The sequence below is a fragment of the Euprymna scolopes genome, chromosome 38, assembly GCF_053919585.1.
Source record: "Euprymna scolopes isolate OS-2025 chromosome 38, ASM5391958v1, whole genome shotgun sequence".
Classification (NCBI taxonomy): Eukaryota; Metazoa; Mollusca; class Cephalopoda; order Sepiida; family Sepiolidae; genus Euprymna; species Euprymna scolopes.
Window position 1 is genome coordinate 59,145,448 of NC_136519.1, and position 17,628 is coordinate 59,163,075.

The window sequence follows — 17,628 nt, forward strand, 5'->3', positions numbered from 1 at the left end:
AATAAACAGAAAAGTGGTCAACCACTTCAGTAAAAATAGCTCAGTGACATAACCTCAGAACAGATTCTTGCTAGGAATCGAGTTCTCATGACAGAAGAAGTACAGGTGGATGAGCCTGTTGCTGTAGTGACTGAACAACACAGAGTTCTTCTTCGTGGGCCTGTGGACCCATCTTTAACCCCCGACCAGCAGGAGGCAATCGCAGTGCAGTGCCACAAGTGTGGAGGTTCCAATCACTTAGCTAGAGACTGTCGGTAGCCTGGTGGCAAAGCAAGATGGATAATTCTGGAGATATACTGTTATTGGTGCTAGCAACAAGGACATCGAGGTGTTCAGAAAATGAGTGAAAGAGCGAGAGGCCAGCACTACTCCCTCCCCACATAAACTAGAAGTGCTCCCCATAATAAAAGTAAAATCCAATGGGCTAGATCGGAGTATTGGTAGATTCTGACTTCTTCTCATCTTTTGAAAATAGGTTGTTATATATATCATGCAGAATATAATAATGAACTACAAGCTTCGATTGTTAATGGGTGGTTGGTTCCTTACCCACAAGAGGAAGTGGGCGCCCAAATGATCTGATTCCATTAATAGCAGTCATTCAATAGAACAAATAAAAGGTGCTCAACTAAACTATCGGGAAATAAATGGGCACATGGACCTATTTACGTTCAAGTAGACATATGCATAAAAAGTTGAAAGAATTGTGGCAATAGACCTTCATAAGTACACGTGCACTAATCATTGTGGTATACTAATCAAACTGTACTAATCAAGAGACGAAGATATTGCCTGACTCGCATAGAGATTAGAATCAATTTAGCATCGTTCATCATGCAAACGATTTTGATACTATTTTGACAAAGGACAAGTGCATACAGCAGACACCATCTACCTACATTAATGACGTATAAGTAGATGAGAGTGTTGTGCCCAGGACACATGTGACGGTATATCTCTACAGCTTTGGCCTCCTTACCAAAGTGCTGGAGAGGCAACAGAATAGTGCATGAGTGTTGGTTTGCAGGTCTGAGGAGAGGATAATGTTCTATATTAGAGAAGAGGGAACAAAATTCCGGACATGCCTTGTATTGTCACACGACAGAATATATTTTCATCATGTGGAAAGTTAGTTGGGCATATTTCAGTGAGTAGTTAGCTTCACGTTGACGTGGCATTCATCAAGCAGAGAACATCTGATGCCTGTCTCAACAACATAATTAAAGAGGGTCTTACTAGAGTGCACAAAGAAGATCCGGCGTGCGTCAAATAGTAGGTTGACATCAAGACCTTAGCATATGTGTCAATCAGTGTCTCAGATGTGGTATGATTCAATTAAGAAGCACACTGAGCCTGTGACACCTGCCTGGACTGCATCTGTGAGCTAAATCGGGTTTAAGCAGATGAAGATTGTTTACCAACAAAGCAGTCATCATGATGTAAGACTGTCACGGTCCTTGGCCTGGAAAATGCTGTGGGAAGAAAAAACAGACCTAAGAGTGGACGTAAGTCGAACAAATAAATGACCGCGACGTTGCTAGGGTCAAGCTAATTTTAGAATTGATGTAAGGTCATGCTCGAAGGTCACAAAGGGAACACCAGGAGCAGCCAAGGAAGAGAGAGAGAGAGAGAGAGAGAAGAAAAAAGAGGGGAGTCTGAGATGCCAATGGGAAGCGACGGATGTTTTTCGCTCCAAAAAGAGAAAAAGAACAAAATGGAAATAACATGAAAAAGAAAAAGGATTTTCTTCCCTGTGCATCTTGTCAAATGGATTTGAATGTTAGAAAAGGGTTCGTGAAATTTTCTTCGTCTCTCCCCCATCAAAAAAGTAACTTATGTTGTTTGCAACCCGGCATAATAATCGATCAGATTTTATCGGCGCAAATGTACATTTTGTCAAACTGTTGATTCCATCTCAGAACTGATCACCCGCCCCCTTTTTGAGGGAACTAATGAAACCCGCCTTTTTTCTCCATCATCGAACTTTTTTTTTTTTTGCTGGTTTAATTTCTGGACTATTTTGTTTGTTTGTTTATAAAAAATAAATAAAACCCCACAAAAAATATATAAACTATATTTCTGCCTCTGGCCTCCTCATCATTACATGTTAAATTTTTGCCTCATATTTTTCTTTGCATTCTTCGCCTCTGTTTTAATTGGAGATTCAGGAAAAGATAATTAAATTTAATTACACTCGACTGGATTCAGGCAATAAGCTTGATAGGGACCAGCCGAGTAGCCATCTTTGAGAGTAAAGTCCCTTACCCTTCTCTAGGCCAAGCGCGTGCAGAATAATGTCATCCTGGAGATATTATATCATACGTGTGCGCGCACGACCCTATATCCATGTGCTGGAGTCAAAAATTCTTCTGTACCTTTAAAGCCGGATGAAGGATGTAATAAGACGGGCATTCTATTTTGCGAAACAGATTGACCCTGAAGTTTCTAGAGCCACCATGAAAACTGTCGTCAGAGAATGTGAAGAGTGTCAATGTCGATCGATCCATCACCCATGGACTGGTCAGAGGAGGCTTTAAGTGTTAAAAATAGCTCCGAGTAGCAATAGGTATTACCCATTGCAACGGAGCCCATGTTTTACATTTACTGCTGGCCACTTAGTTTTCCATCTGGCAACCCCTTCCTCGGCAAAACGTGAAAAGTGTAATCAACCAGCTAAAGACGCTCTTCTATGAGTGAGGTCTGCCGACAACGATTCTGACGGATAATAAACACTGCCTTTTGGAACAGCTTATGTAACACATTTCTAGATGAGTGAAGAATCCTACTTCAATTACACTGTTCCCTCTGGTAACAGCATCATCGAGCGATGTCACAGAACTCTAAAAAGGATGGCAGCCAAAAGAACGGTGTACCATATTGGAAGCAGTATACTGATACAACATCACGTCAAAGAGTCACATGTTCTCTGATACAGCACCTGCCAACAAGGTCTATCGGTATTATATACGGCTGAAAAGAATCAATGGAACATCGCCGCGAGCACACAATCAAAAGCAGGCTGTCTTCAAAACGGACGACCGAGTGTGGGTGAAGGTAAGGTTCCACATGGACGATGCACCACAAAGAATGGAGTGAGATGTGTGACCAGAATTACCAATACACAGTAAATGTCGGTCGGCGTATTTAATTTAGTTAAAATAATGTTATTTCAATGAGAGTCAACTTAAAACTGAAAACTTCAGTATAACCATTATTTGTTAAGAAAGTTTTTATTTTTAAATCGATTATTAAAAAAAAAAATCTCAATTAGTTATTTCCGTCGATATGACAATTTGCCGCCACAAAGTAAAAAAAGGGGGGCTTAAGGTGACTGCCTCCATGAGACCGAACAGATACAACGTAATAATCCTAGCCTGAAAATCGTATAAAATCCTTTAAATCTGAAAGCTATTCTTATATTCGAAATGGAAGAAAGAAAAAAAAAAAAGGCAAAATTCAAGGGAGATAAACATGTAATGTTAAGGGAGATCACTCTAAATTACTTTTTACATTAGTTTCCGGTTTTATTTTATTTTTTTAGTTGCGCTTTCCTGTCCGCTTATGTCTCAACTTTGGTGAGTTTATTTTTTTCTTTTGTTTGTTTCTTAATCATTCGCGATTCAATTGACTTGTGTATTTCAATAATATAATGTTCAAGTTATTTACAAAACAATGGTTTATATGGTGCTAATGCACTTACTGAACCGCGCTATTTTTTAAATCGTATTTCAAAGTTTAATTAAAGTTTTATATGTTTTTTCTTCAATTGTACAGAATATGTACAAAACACCCTCCCCTCCCCATGTTAAGAATGGCTTTTTAAATAATAACGTTATTATTTCAGTACGGATCAATAAGTGCATGTACCGTTTATATTTGTAAATTTCAAAACAGTAAACATACGCATCAAACGATAGCTTGAATAATTTTCTTATTCGAATTTTCGGCAATGTTCACTTTATTAGTCGGCAAGATGGAAAAAGTGGAAGAGAACGCCAATTTTAGCGAAACGAAATTAGCGAGTCGATTGTACTGCCTAGCAAGAAAAGACAACAACAACTCGACTGCTGATAACAACTAATAACTAAGAAATGGGTGCTAATGCACTAGGTGTATCAGAATTTTGGGGGAAATTTTTGGTACTCTTGCATAATTTGACCCGAATTCTCGTGAATTCCCGTCAAGCATGGATCGGGCCAGACCGGCAATTATCGGTGTCAGCCGAGCGTCGTAACAGACGCAGACTAATGAAAAAAAAAAAAAAAAAAAAAAATACAAATGCAAATAAGAAATAACAAAAAAAAAACTTGAAAAATGAAAATATGTTTATTTCATTTTAGTATTTACTTTTTTCTTTTTTTTTCAAAATATTTATCAACAGAAAGTTTGTTTTTTCTCCAAAAGATTTTTTAACCATATAATTGTTAAATGTAAGTACAAGTTTTTTTGTTTGTTTTCTTTTCTTTTTTGTAACCGTATTTTTCCTTGTTTTTTTTTTTTTTTTTCAATACTTGTTGTTCAGTCAAGTTCTTTTGGTGGCACTGTCCATTTGTACATCTCCAGGAGAAACCATGCTTTACACACGATCTTTAAGTAAACATTTGTGTTTACAATTGTGCAATTGTTGCACCTCATTTTTGGGGGACAGCAATTTCTTCTGACAATATGAAATTGTCTGCATCGATGTTTTCATTTCTTTTTCTAACATGTATAGATTTATTTTCTTGCCTGTCATTTTTCTGTTTGTCGAGTTTGAAAATATATTTGTCAGCTTTTCTTTTTTTTTCTTTTTTTTTGGTTTAGTCGCTTTCTTCCAATTCAAATGTCGTCTGCTTCCATTTAGATAGCACTTTTTCATTGGCTAATAAAACACCCAAAAATTGAATTAAAAAAGATAATAATAAATAACTAATCAGAAAATAAAAAGTCACTCCCGCCCCCTTAAAAATTAAAAAAAATTACTAAAAACATAACAGAATAAAAATATTAAATAAATAAAATAAAAAGTCGAGTTAGTGTTTCAACATTTGAACAACACTCGGGCGACACCGATAATTGCCGGTCTCGCCCGATCCATGCTTGACGGGAATTCACGAGAATTTGGATCAAATTATGGAAGAGTACCGAATTTTGGCCACCCCTAACAGAAAACTATGAATAAAATATAAAAAAAACTCGTAATTTCTCTTTTTAAAGTGGGTTGTTTATTTTCTGTATGGAATATACTTAAAGTTGTTTAAAAAATAATAGAAATATTATTTTTTAAAAAACAGTGTTTACAAAGTGCCGGTGCACATTCAACCAGCCATTTTTTTACGTATAAAATCAATTGAATTTTATGAGTTAATTGTTTTTCAATTTTTAAACTTCAAAAATCTATCAAAATTTTTCTATTGGTTCAATTTTTAACGATAATTTCAGGGTCAATGTTAAATTTTATGCTCTTTCCAATAAACTGAATATAATATTTTAGACAAACGCTTTTTTTATTCACCCCCCATTTTGAAATGTCTATTAAAATTTAAATAATTAATTTACTCACCAAAGTATATCACAAATAGAAGATAAAAGATCAATAAATAAAATATTCTAATTTAAAACAAAAAAAAGAAGTGTTTTTGGAAATTTACCTGTAAAGTCCAAAGTGTAAAACCTTTCTTTATTCAAACCACGTTTATTTTATTTATTTTTTTTTTGTATGAAAACTCATGTTATGCTTATATCGTCAAGTAAATACTGGATGCTAACGGCATTTTTTTCTATTTCGTTCAATGTTTTCTTTTTTAGATATTTAAAAAAAAATCACTCGATAAAGTAGAAATAAGATATAATAATCAAAACTTGTGTATTTCATTAAGAGAATTAAAAGAAGAAAAAAATTGGTCGACTGAATTTTTTGTTTAACGGCAAAAATTTATAAGTGAATGTGTGCTTTTTTCAACTACGGAGGCCCAAAAATACTAATTTTTGTTAACAGCACACAATAAAAAGAGATATTAATTCTGGCGTTTATAAGTCATCGTAAGATAATTGCGAAAAAAATCAGAGATTTCTCTCCCTTTATTTGAACAGTCAATAAATCTGAGTTCGCGTTTTTTTTGTTTTTTTTTTGGAATCCTTGTGTAAAAAAGTATTTTATTTAAAAAGGACATGGAATATAAGTACAAATATGGATAAATTCTTAACAATAAACAATGAAAGTACACATTGAATAGAATTTTTTATAGGTAAGTGATTTTTGGGAATTTATATATATTTTTTATAATCGAAGTAAGTAAAATTTAGTTGATTTTCTTTAAATCTTTTTTAAAGGAAACCGATTTAAAAAAAATCAAATATTGCATAGTTTGCTATTAAACTTGTTATTTTTTTTTTAATTTTGTCTTTGCTCCTTTAATTGAAAAAAAATTAGGGTTTGAATTACATTTTTCAAGTAGTTATAAGCTTCGAAAGATAATAAGTTGATTTATTCAAATTAATATACAGCATTTTTAATGGCCGATTCTGATACACCTACTAATACTGATCCGTGCTATTTTTTAAATCGTATTTCAAAGTTTAATTAAATTTTTATGATATGTTTTTTTCTTCAATTGTAAGGTTAAAGTGTAGAATAGGTACAAAACACCCTCCCCATGTTAAGAATGGTTTTTTAAATAATAACGCTATTATTTCAGCATGGACCAATAAGTGCATGAGTACCAAGAAATGTTTTTGTTTTGTTTTTTTTTCAAGTAGATTGTAGTTTCACTTTTTAATTTATTTTAATAAACAAAATATAAAAATTGAATTTCATCTACCTTTCTCTGCATAATTACTAAAACAAAGCAATGAAATGAAAAATCTGAGACTTTTTTTTCGTTTTTTATATTATTATTATTAGTAGTAGTAGTATTATTTTCAAATATGATTGTAGTTTCACATAACAATTTCATGGTATCTTTTGTTTATGAAATTGTTATGTGAAACTACAGGTCTATTTAAAGAACAAAAAAAAAGATTCTTTGTTTTTTCATTTCATTGTTTTGTTCTGTTATGTAAGAAGTTTCTTTCCTACACACTCAATTTCCTCCCTGCAGAAGCAAATGAATTCCACAAACAAAAGCCATACCTTTAAACTCAAAATTTATTCACAAATAACAGCAATGAAAGTTATTTGGTTCTGGTATAGTCCTTTTGAAAAATGGTGGCCAGATTTGCTTCCATACGCATGGAGCCTTTAGTTCAAATTCCTATTGTTGGAATGTTAGTTCGTTGTTCCTTTGGAATGATCCATGATAATCATGGAGAACATGGCGGGAATGATGGCGCCTATAATCAGGCATAATGTGAGCCCCTTGGGACTCAAGAAGAAATGAGATAAGATCCAATAATTGGATAATAACATGCCAACCAGTAGTACAATGTTCTCCTTGATTTGAATAGGTTCAGCAAAATAAGTTGTCTCTGCTTGTAGAGATGTATCCTTCGTTCACCGACTGTTTGGTGTCCATGAAGGAATTGTCTTGGCTCCCTAGTGAGGAAACCACTGGTTTGAGTCTATACCATTCCATGTTCTTTCTTAGACTGAAAAATAAACGCATGAATACAAAAAAGTCAAATCACCTGACACATTCAAATTTAAACCAATCACAGACCGGCTACTATAGCTGTATGGCCGGCCTAAAAGAAAGATGGCGGTTGTATGTGGAATTTCTCACAGACTGCCAAGGAGGAGAGAAAAAAGTAATGGATAATCATTACTTTTTTCCCAATGCAAGTTAATACATAAAACGGTCGGATAAACAACAGATAGCAAGTTAATCCGATAAACATAAGTCTTAACTTAGACAGATTTATAATTTTAATGTTTTAATTCAGTTAAATTTCTTAACTTTAATATGGTTATTTGTTGATAATTCAAAATTGAGATTCAAAAATTATAATTTAATTCAGTTAAACTTTCTTAATATTACACTGCCAAGGAGGAGAGGAAAAAGTAATGGATAATCATTACTTTTTCCCAATACAAGTTAATTACAACTTTAATTCAATTAAACTTTTTTAATATTAATATATGTGTGACACTGTCTGTTGTCAATTTTTAGTTTAAACTTCAAAATTCTCATGCATCCAGACATTAGCTAATTTTCACTATATAGACTGACCTGGGGAGCTTTATCCTTACAATTAGAACAAAGCCACTCCCCTAAGTTATCTTCCTGATTAACTCCTATGCAGATGAAATGGTACCAGCTGTCACAGGAATCGTAGCACACCATTGGTGATGTTCCATCATTGGGAACAAAACAGGTTGGATAGAAAAAGGGACCTCCTTCTTCTATAAACTCAGTTGATGCAATATCATCATTACCCTTAATTTCCAAGGGCACAAGATTTTTTAAGGAATTAACCTTTTCGCACCCATTCTTAAGAATAACCGCAGAACGAACGTTATTGTCGCTTCCAGTAATTAATTTGATTATTTTACCAAGATTCCAAAATTGTCTGGTTTTGTTGGGAGTCTTAATAAGTACTATCTCTCCAATAGATAACTTGGGGGCACAATTGCTTCCAATTTTGGCATCGACTTCTCTTAATGACAAGAGGTAATCATTATGCCAGATATGATTGAATTTTTCAACAAATTTATGCCTCATTTTGAGGGAATGTAATAAGGCAGTCCTATTTGAGGGTCAGGACATAATTCAGCATTATAATTATTAATAAGCAAACGAGGTTGATATCCTGTTTGAAGAAAATGATTCGGAGTTAAAATACTAAAGTCTTTGTCGGCAGAAGCAATATAAGTGAGGGGTCTGTCATTTATTGCCTTTTGCACATCAGAAAGTGCAATCAGAAATTCAAAATAATCCAACTTTCTTCTGCCCAACAGTTTCCTCAAACATTGTTTGACAGTTTTAATAAGTCTCTCCCTGCCAGGCAGAGTAAAGGGGAATTGTTCTATCGCGATGTGTATGGATTTAAATTGTTCCTTCAACTCGTCCAATTCGAGCACATTCAATAATAATATTCTGGACGCAACAAAGTATTTCATATTATCGGAATATACATGCGTAGGGATACCAAATAAATTGGTAAATCTAATGAAGGCCAGCATAAAAGAGCGGGTGCTCATGTCCAGCAATAATTCCAAGTGAATTGCACGCAAACTCATGCATGTAAAGAGTAATATGTACATTTTAACTTCTACCCCTCTAACCTTTTATAGAAAATTGACTGGTGAAATCCACACCGACTTGTTTGAATGGGCGAACAAAGTTCACCCGATGAGCAGACAATATTGACCCTGCAGGTACCTTACAAGGCAGAGCATTTATTTTTTTACATACGGTGCAAGTATGCACGAGGGCTTTTACGGCTTGTCTGCCCTGAGGGATCCAAACCCCAGACAGCCTTAACTTACTGAGGGTTGAATTAACCCCCATGTGGCAACAGTTAAGATGAACTTCCTTAATCGCCAGTTTTGTTAAATAATGATTTTTTCCCAACAAAAGGGGAAACTTAACACTCAAAAGGCAGAATATCAGAATTCTGTATCCTTCCTTTGGTTTTAATTAACCCATCTTTATCAAGGAATAACCCTCAGGCAGTTAACCTAGGGGAAGGCACTTGCCCCGCATGGTTCTTTCAAGTAACCTAGTTCATGGGAGAAGGCCTCCATTTGCATATTAGCAAATAGCAATCATTTGCCCCTATTAAAATTGTTAGCACTATGGTGACATAACAAATCATAAAATTTCAACATTTTGTCTAAGACGCTGATTACCTTAGATAAGCTGCAATACCTTGTAATATCCAACGGGACATGTCTCCTGAGAGTACAAACATGATACAATTTTTTTATTAGTTTCATTTAGACAAGGTAAGGGTGAGATTGACTAATCACTGCCATCTCTATTGAGTCATTCCAAGCCATACATCCAGAAATTTAATAACTGGAAAAATTTAGAAGTATTGATACCTCTAGTTAGAAGATCTGCCGGATTTTCCGACGAAGAAACATATTTTAATTTTGGTAGAACGCCAAATTTAATATTAATATCTTCTGAAAATGTTTTGATCTTTGTGATTCAGTTTTCAATGAATATATTTTTCTTGGATCCTTTACCGTTCAGGACCCACGAGAGGGCAACTTGGGAATCTGACATCAGGGAGAAATTATCAATGTTAAGGGTCCCCAGAGCACCCAAAACTTGAGGAGGTACCTTAAGGGCTAAAAACATAGCCAATAGTTCCAAAGTGGGAACTGACTTCCCTTTAATTGCGGCCACTCTGGCCTTTGCGAACAACAGAGAACAATTTGCTCCCTGTTTCGCATACAGGGCGAATCCGTATGCGTTTTTCGACGCGTCACAGAAGCAAATAAATTCAACAGACTGATTTTCTGACAATACACGCCTGGGAAATTCAAACTTCCCCAAATCATTTAGATCCTTGGGATGGATTTGCCACAGCTTATTGAGCTCTTTGTGTATCCGCTCATCTGACAACAACTTGCTTTTCCAGATCGAGCTGACAATGATCTTCCCCTGTATCATGACAGGGAGAAGCATAGATAAAGGGTCATATACTCCTGATATTTGCGAAAGAATCCCCCGTTTGGTATTGACCTCAGGGTCCACTAAAGTGGGAGAAAGTTTGAATGTGTCCCGAATAGGATCATATAGGTAACCCAATACCGTCTCAAAGGCTGGGAAGGGAGAAGAAATAGTTTCATCCTCCAACATTTTATCTTGTATCTTAGAACAGTTAGAATTGCAGGATCATAAATCGAAGCCTGCCTCTAACAATCTGCTACAAACATTGTCATAAATAGCAAGTAGGGACTCTACATCATAACTGGTGGTGACAAGATTATCCACATAAAAATTGTTGGAAATAACATGCGATGCTGCATCTTTTGCATATTTTTCTGCATGGAATTTCAAAATGAAGTTCAGAATGAAGGGGCTAGCGTTGAACCCAAATATAATTGTTTTGTACCTGTAAGTACATAATTTGTCACCTTTTTTAAGGAAAAAACAAAATCTGTTTTTATCCTCTTCCGATTTAAGGTGAATTTGTAAGAAGGCCTTCCTTATATCACCTAGAAGGACATATTCGTTTTTCCTGAATCCCAGCAATAAATCCAATAATTTAGCAGATAAGTTCATGCACATGTAGGGTCATTAATTGATGTCCCCTCCCAACGTTTCAGGGAGCAGTTAAATACGGGATAAATGTTTGTTGTCACTCCAGTTCCCGCCTTAATAACGGGTCTATGAGGAACCCAAATATAATCTTCATACTTCCCCGGCGGGACAAAAAACTGCTCCAGTATTCAACATTCCTCATAATCCTCAAACACTTAATAATCCTCAAATACATTCTCTTCCTTTCTAAGGACTTTGCCACTCTGTCCATTACCTTTAAGGAAGTCACAAAGTTACTTTTTACCAATGGGATTCTATCATGATGCCACGGTAAGTTTACGTAATATTTCCCCTCTTCCCATATGATGAAGTTTTTAAACTCTTCTATCTTTTCCTTGTCCACGGCCGATAACTTAACTTCTTCATCAATTCCTAATGAGTCGAGACTGAGCAACGTCTCTACCCCTCATTCAACTGTGGATTCGGAGAAAGGCTTCAATCTGTCCTCATAAGAGAGTGTCGGATTTAGCACAGAATTGATCAAATAGCTGTTGCATTGAGGGAGGGATTTCACAATTAAAGGTGAATCTTTATTCAAAACATGTCGGCTCTCGCCAAACAGAATTATGAAATTTCCATGTTGCCATGCGTTTCCATTAAGATACTCAACTAATATGAGATTATCTAACTTGCTCAGAAGGTCCAAACCAATAATCCCCTTAATGGGAGTTCCGTTTAAATTCTTGTAACCGGGACAGAGCCGGAAACCTTCTTAAGATAAGTTGTTGACAACTTTATCGAAATTATCCACTTCGAATTTTAAATTTAAATCTCTGGAAAATAACGCCGCAAATTTAAAAGGATTTTGATCAACTATTTTTACAGATATATTGTACTCCTGCAATCTCAAGGAGTCACTGCCAATCAACGTGTTCACCGCCATATCAACCTTTTTGTGGTTTATGGTTTTAACAGAACACAATTAAAATAGAATTTCCTGGGCGAAAAACGAACGTTGTCTCCCAGTATCAATCAAACAGAAGAAATATATCGGTCGTCTATGTGCTTTCATCAATATTCTAAGGATGGGAAAAATACTGTTCTGTGGTTCAGAATATGTTGTTCGGCCCACAAAGGACTTATTTTCTTTAGGACACATAACACTAAAATGGCTTTTCAACCCACAGACAACACACGGGTAAGGAAATCCCTTACTTCCACGACAAACTGCCTCTGAGTGTTCACCCAGACACCGAATGCATAATTTTAACTATTTAGCCTTTTGGCATTTCACCTCAAAGGAATGAAATTTACTACAGTAATCTGCATAGCTTACATAATAAAGTGGCCTTCACCTCACATGGGAAGAAGACACCATATTTGATTTCATCTTAGGTGAAGAAGGCGCCAATTTTGGCATGCAAATATCCCACCGAACATTGAGCGAGGCAGCTAATAAATATTCCGTAATTTCAAACACATAATATTATTTAGAGAATCTTTCACCATTTCTACTCATCAATTCTCTTATAACATTAGAACATTCAATGCCCATGAGCTCCCACCCTCAGCAAAAAAATCAGTACCATAGGACTTGTTATGTTCAGTCAAATCTCTCTAAACTTTTTCGAGAAACAACTTAAAAATTTTAAAATCCGTTATAAGAGACGGAGGAGGAATAATTTCCTCAAAAACCTGGTTTTTAATCTAATCAGGGTTTAAATATTTTCCCTTAACAATTTTAGGGCTACATCATAATTATTTGATGTTACATCTAGACTGGAGATTATATCAAATGCATCCCCATCTAGTTTTGATTTCAGCACTAACAGTCTGTCAGCTTTATTTAAACTATCAGTGCAAAATTCGAATTTATTCAGAAATGTTCTGAACGAAAATTTATCATCTATGGATATGCCGGAAAACCTCTGGCAGTCCAATTGCATTTTTACAGACATAACCATCGAAGCTTGCATAACTTGAGGTACATCTAACTTTAATTTTAACGAAGCAATTTTTGATTTTTGAAGAAAACCTTTCCGAAACCTCGCAAAGCTGCAATTTCTCATCTTCTGGAGTCTTGATTAGAATTTGGTCTATCAGGTCATCCAAGTTCCTTAACCAAACTCTAATTACTGCTTCTCGGGACTTGAAAAATCTGGTGAAGGGTCATTAACTTCTAACCAATTCACAGCACAATTTATGTGCAGTCTTTTGGCCTCACATTTAGTCATAAGTTCCTTCAGGGCCATATTCTTCGATAACAATTAATAACAACCGAGATATAATTATCTGCAAAAATTACGGTGGCGAAAACTGCCAATATTATTCCAAAATAGAATTATATAATCACAAATAAACATGCTAACGAAATGGCCACCAGCGATTAATAAAGCCAAATTTGGGCAAAGCTCTAACGAATATAATCGAGTTACACATTTATAACCGAATTCGAAATTCCAGAGCTACCAATGATGCCTAACAAGTGGGGTAAGGGAGGAATTAAACCCTTTCCTGTCCCCTAAAGATTTTTTTTTTAATAATAAAATTTCAACTCATTTGAAAACTGATAACAGCAGCACAAAATAATTAATACATTAAACGTGGCATCACAATTACAATCAACATTAGCAATCTCTATTTAACAAAATGGCCGCCAGCAATTAATCTCAATTTAAATTAATCAATGATTTAAAATCAAATTAATATCCAATGTGTGCAATAAACACTTTCAAAGTGTGACTTTACAATTAACATTTAAATTGCAGAAAAAAAATCATTAACATTTAAATTGCGGGGAAAAAATCATTAACAATTTCTTTACTCCTGTGGGTTTTTTTTACGTCTACAGAGTTTGAACCAAAGTTTTTGTGTTTTTCTTCCAATTTAGTCACGTACAAATGATCCACGTGGGATCTTAATTCGAAAAGATGCAATTATAATACGCTAGTAACTTATGACCCCAATTTCAAGGTCAAATTAAATTATTATCTAACACAATTTCAAATGTAAGAAGAATTCCAAAGTGTTTTTCTTACTTTTTTAAGAGTGCAAACATATCGTCAATCGAAACTTACTAAGTCTTATTAGTTTTTAGCGACAGAAGTTAACATTAATGAAATAAAATTACTTTTCTGATGTAATGAAACAGAAAAAAAAATTTTATCTTTTAATCTGCTCAAATTATGAAAAAAATTCTGCTTGTCTTAAATCAAGAATTTACACAAATTATAACTAATCATTACGTTAGCAAAAAAATGAGATCTTATTACACTTTGCAAAAAAACTGAGAATATATTTAAACTAGCCATTATGTAAAAAATGAGAATCTAAACGTTTGCACAAAGAAAATCATTTTTTCTTTTTTCATCGGTTTCAACAAAATGAGAAGTGTAAGAAATTTCTTTCCGACTCAATTTTCTGCAGAAATTCCACAAACAAAAGCCATACCTTTAAACTCAAAATTTATTCACAAATAACAGCAATGAAAGTTCTTCGGTTCTGGTATAGTCCTTTTGCAAAACGGTGGCCCGATTTGCTCCCATACGCATGGAGCCTTTAGTTCAAATTCCTATTGTTGGAATGTTAGTTCGTTGTTCCTTTGGAAGGATCCATGAAGATCATGGAGAACATGGCGGGAATGATGGCACCTATAATCAGGCATAATGTGAGCCCCTTGGACTCAAGAAGAAATGAGATAAGATCCAATAATTGGATAATAACATGCCAACCAGTAGTACAATGTTCTCCTTGATTTGAATAGGTTCAGCAAAATTAGTTGTTTCTGCTTGTAAGAGATGTGTCCTTCGTTCACCGACTGTTTGGTGTCCATGAAGGAATTGTCTTGGCTTCCTAGTTAGGGAACCGTTGATTTGAGTTCTTTCTTAGACTGAAAAATAAACGCATGAATACAAAAAAGGTGCCAAGTCAAATCACCTGACACATTCAAATTTAAATCAATCACAGACCGGCTACTATAGCTGCATGGCCGGCCTAAAAGAAAGATGGTGGTTGTATGTGGAATTTCTCACAGTTATGCAGAGAAAGGAAGATGAAATTCAATTTTTATGGTATCTTTTGTTTATTAAAATGTTATGTGAAACTTCAGTCTAGTTGAAACAAAAAAAGAAAAACATTTCTTAGTTATTAGTTGTTTTTATCCGCAGTCGATTTGTTGTTGTTTTTTCTTGCTAGTCTCTACAGTTGACTCACTAATTTCGTTTTGCTAAAATTGGTGTTCCCTTCCACTTTTTCCATCCGTTCACAGATGCTATCTTGCCAACTAATAAAGTCAACATTGCCGAATTTTCTTTATTTTGTTTATTAATTAAAGAACAGGTTTTCTCATATTTTTTTTCTTTGTTTTAATTTTTTACTGTGGTGTTCATGTTACTTTTTTTTTTTAATGAAAGGCTATCACTCTGACCACGATGGAACCATACAAGATAAATTTAACTGAATTACTCTTCGTAATATCAAGTTCAGATTTATCAAACCCTGACGTTGAATGCAATTTTTTTTATTTTTTTATTACATTTTCACCCCAAACAAGGCACATTGCCACTGTGGTGTAGGGGCTACTATCAGGGGCAGCAACTACTGGGGCACTATGTTGGGATTTGGGCAGCAAGATGTTGGTTCACGTTACACTTGAACTTCTGCATGTCAGTACAGTTGGGGAAGCAGGGACCTGGAATGGAATTCCAGAATCTAGCGGTTCTGGGGAAGAAACTACTGGAGTAGAAAGATCTTCTACATCTAGGGATCTCTACTGTGTTGGGGTGGGATTTAGCTACCGGTCGGGTTTGTCGAGGGTGTCTACGTCGTGGGGGCACAAATGTCTGCAGTTCATCAGAGCATTCACCATTAAAGTAGAACAGGCAGAGGGATGCAACGTGTCATCGATGGGACAGAGGCTGAAGCTTAGATGCCTGTTTAGAGCCTATCAGATTGGCGACTCTCTTTTGAACCTTGTCTAGGAGAGAGAGACTAGCAGCAGATGCACCAGCCCTAATGTGACAACAATACTCCATACATGGGCGAATGGTGGCCTTATAGAGGTACAGGATACATTCAGGTGTCAGTAGTTTTCTAGCACGGTAGATAGAGCCTACCTTCTTTGCAGCGGCCCTGGCAATGTTTTCAATATAATTGTTCCAACTCATGTTTCCTGTGAACGTTAGGCCAAGCAGTTTGAAAGATGTACTCCCGGACAGGGAGTCACTGCCCATTGCTATTGGTGGCAGAGAAGGTTTCTTGTAATTATTGAAGGAAACCCGTTTAGTCTTGGCAACATTGAATGTGACCATCCATTTTTGTTCCCATTCCACTACAGATTGGAGATCATCCTCTAGTGTGTTTGCCATTTCTTAAGCTATGTGTTCATTTGTTTTTCTGTCATGCCTGTTATAGAGTGTGGTGTCATCAGCATATATACCCATCTCAGAGGCAGTTTTGTCGGGGAGGTCATTAATAAATATTAGGAACAAGGATAGACCCCTGAGGCACTCCCGCATTTATATCACACTGTTTAGATGTACGACCATCGAGGACAACCTGGATTTTTCTCTTATCTAAGAAGGATTTAATTATGTTAAGTATTCTACCAGTGATACCGTATAAAATAATTTTCCTGAGGAGACCCTCATGGCATATCCTGTCAAAAGCTTTAGATATATCTAGAGCTACCGCTCTGCCCTCCCCCGCTTTGTCCAGTGAATGGTATATATGTTCAGAGATTACAGTGAGGATTTCTGCTGTGGAACGGGCTTGTCTAAATCCATATGGTTTGTCAGTCAGAAGTTTAGCATCTGTAAGGTGACGTACTAGAGCATGATTAATTATGGTCTCAAATATTTTGGCGAAAAGTGGGAGGAGGCTGATGGGGCGATAATTTGATGGGTCAGTTCTTTCGCCAGAATTCTTGAATACTGGTACCACAGAAGCAGTTTTCCAACAGCCCGGAAAGCACGATTCATTAAGGCATTTGTTGTAGAGTTTGGAGAGAACTGGAGCTACTTCGGCTGAGCACTTTTTTAATAGCACAGCTGGGATGAGATCAGGGCCACATGCTTTTGAAGTGTCAAGGTTTTTTATGATAGCATGTACCTGAGCAGGGGTGATTTTTAGATAGTCTAGCGTGGCGTCTGTCCGCAAAGGAAAGTCAGGCAGGGGGTGGTTGGAAGGGTCCAGTGTGGAGTTTGAGGCAAACTGGCTGGCAAGCATATTAGCCTTGTCGGTTGCTGAGCAAACAACCTTGTGATTGTTGGTTAGTGGAGGAATTGTTGATTGTCCATTATTTACTACACTGTTGTAGATTTTCCAGAAGTCACGAGTTCCTAATTTTTGTGCTTCAATGCGTTTTTTAGTGGTTTTAGTAAATTCTCTCTTAGCTGTTGCTATTTCTTTCTTAACATTACTTCTAGCTTCTATATACTTCTGTCTGTTTGATCTGGACTTATGTCGGTTAAATCTGTGGTATGCATTCTGCCTT

The 17,628-nt window shown here is 35.7% G+C and overlaps 1 protein-coding gene across 1 annotated transcript in view; it reads left to right on the top strand.

Annotated features, from left to right (window-relative positions):
* The first annotated feature begins 2,469 nt into the window (after positions 1 to 2,469).
* The window catches only part of LOC145263163 (uncharacterized), a 43,163-nt gene continuing 28,004 nt past the window's right edge, over positions 2,470 to 17,628 (top strand). The window contains exon 1 of the mRNA XM_080120179.1: positions 2,470 to 3,575. The gene's annotated coding sequence lies outside the window, so the exon portion shown is untranslated. The remainder of the gene's footprint in view (positions 3,576 to 17,628) is intronic.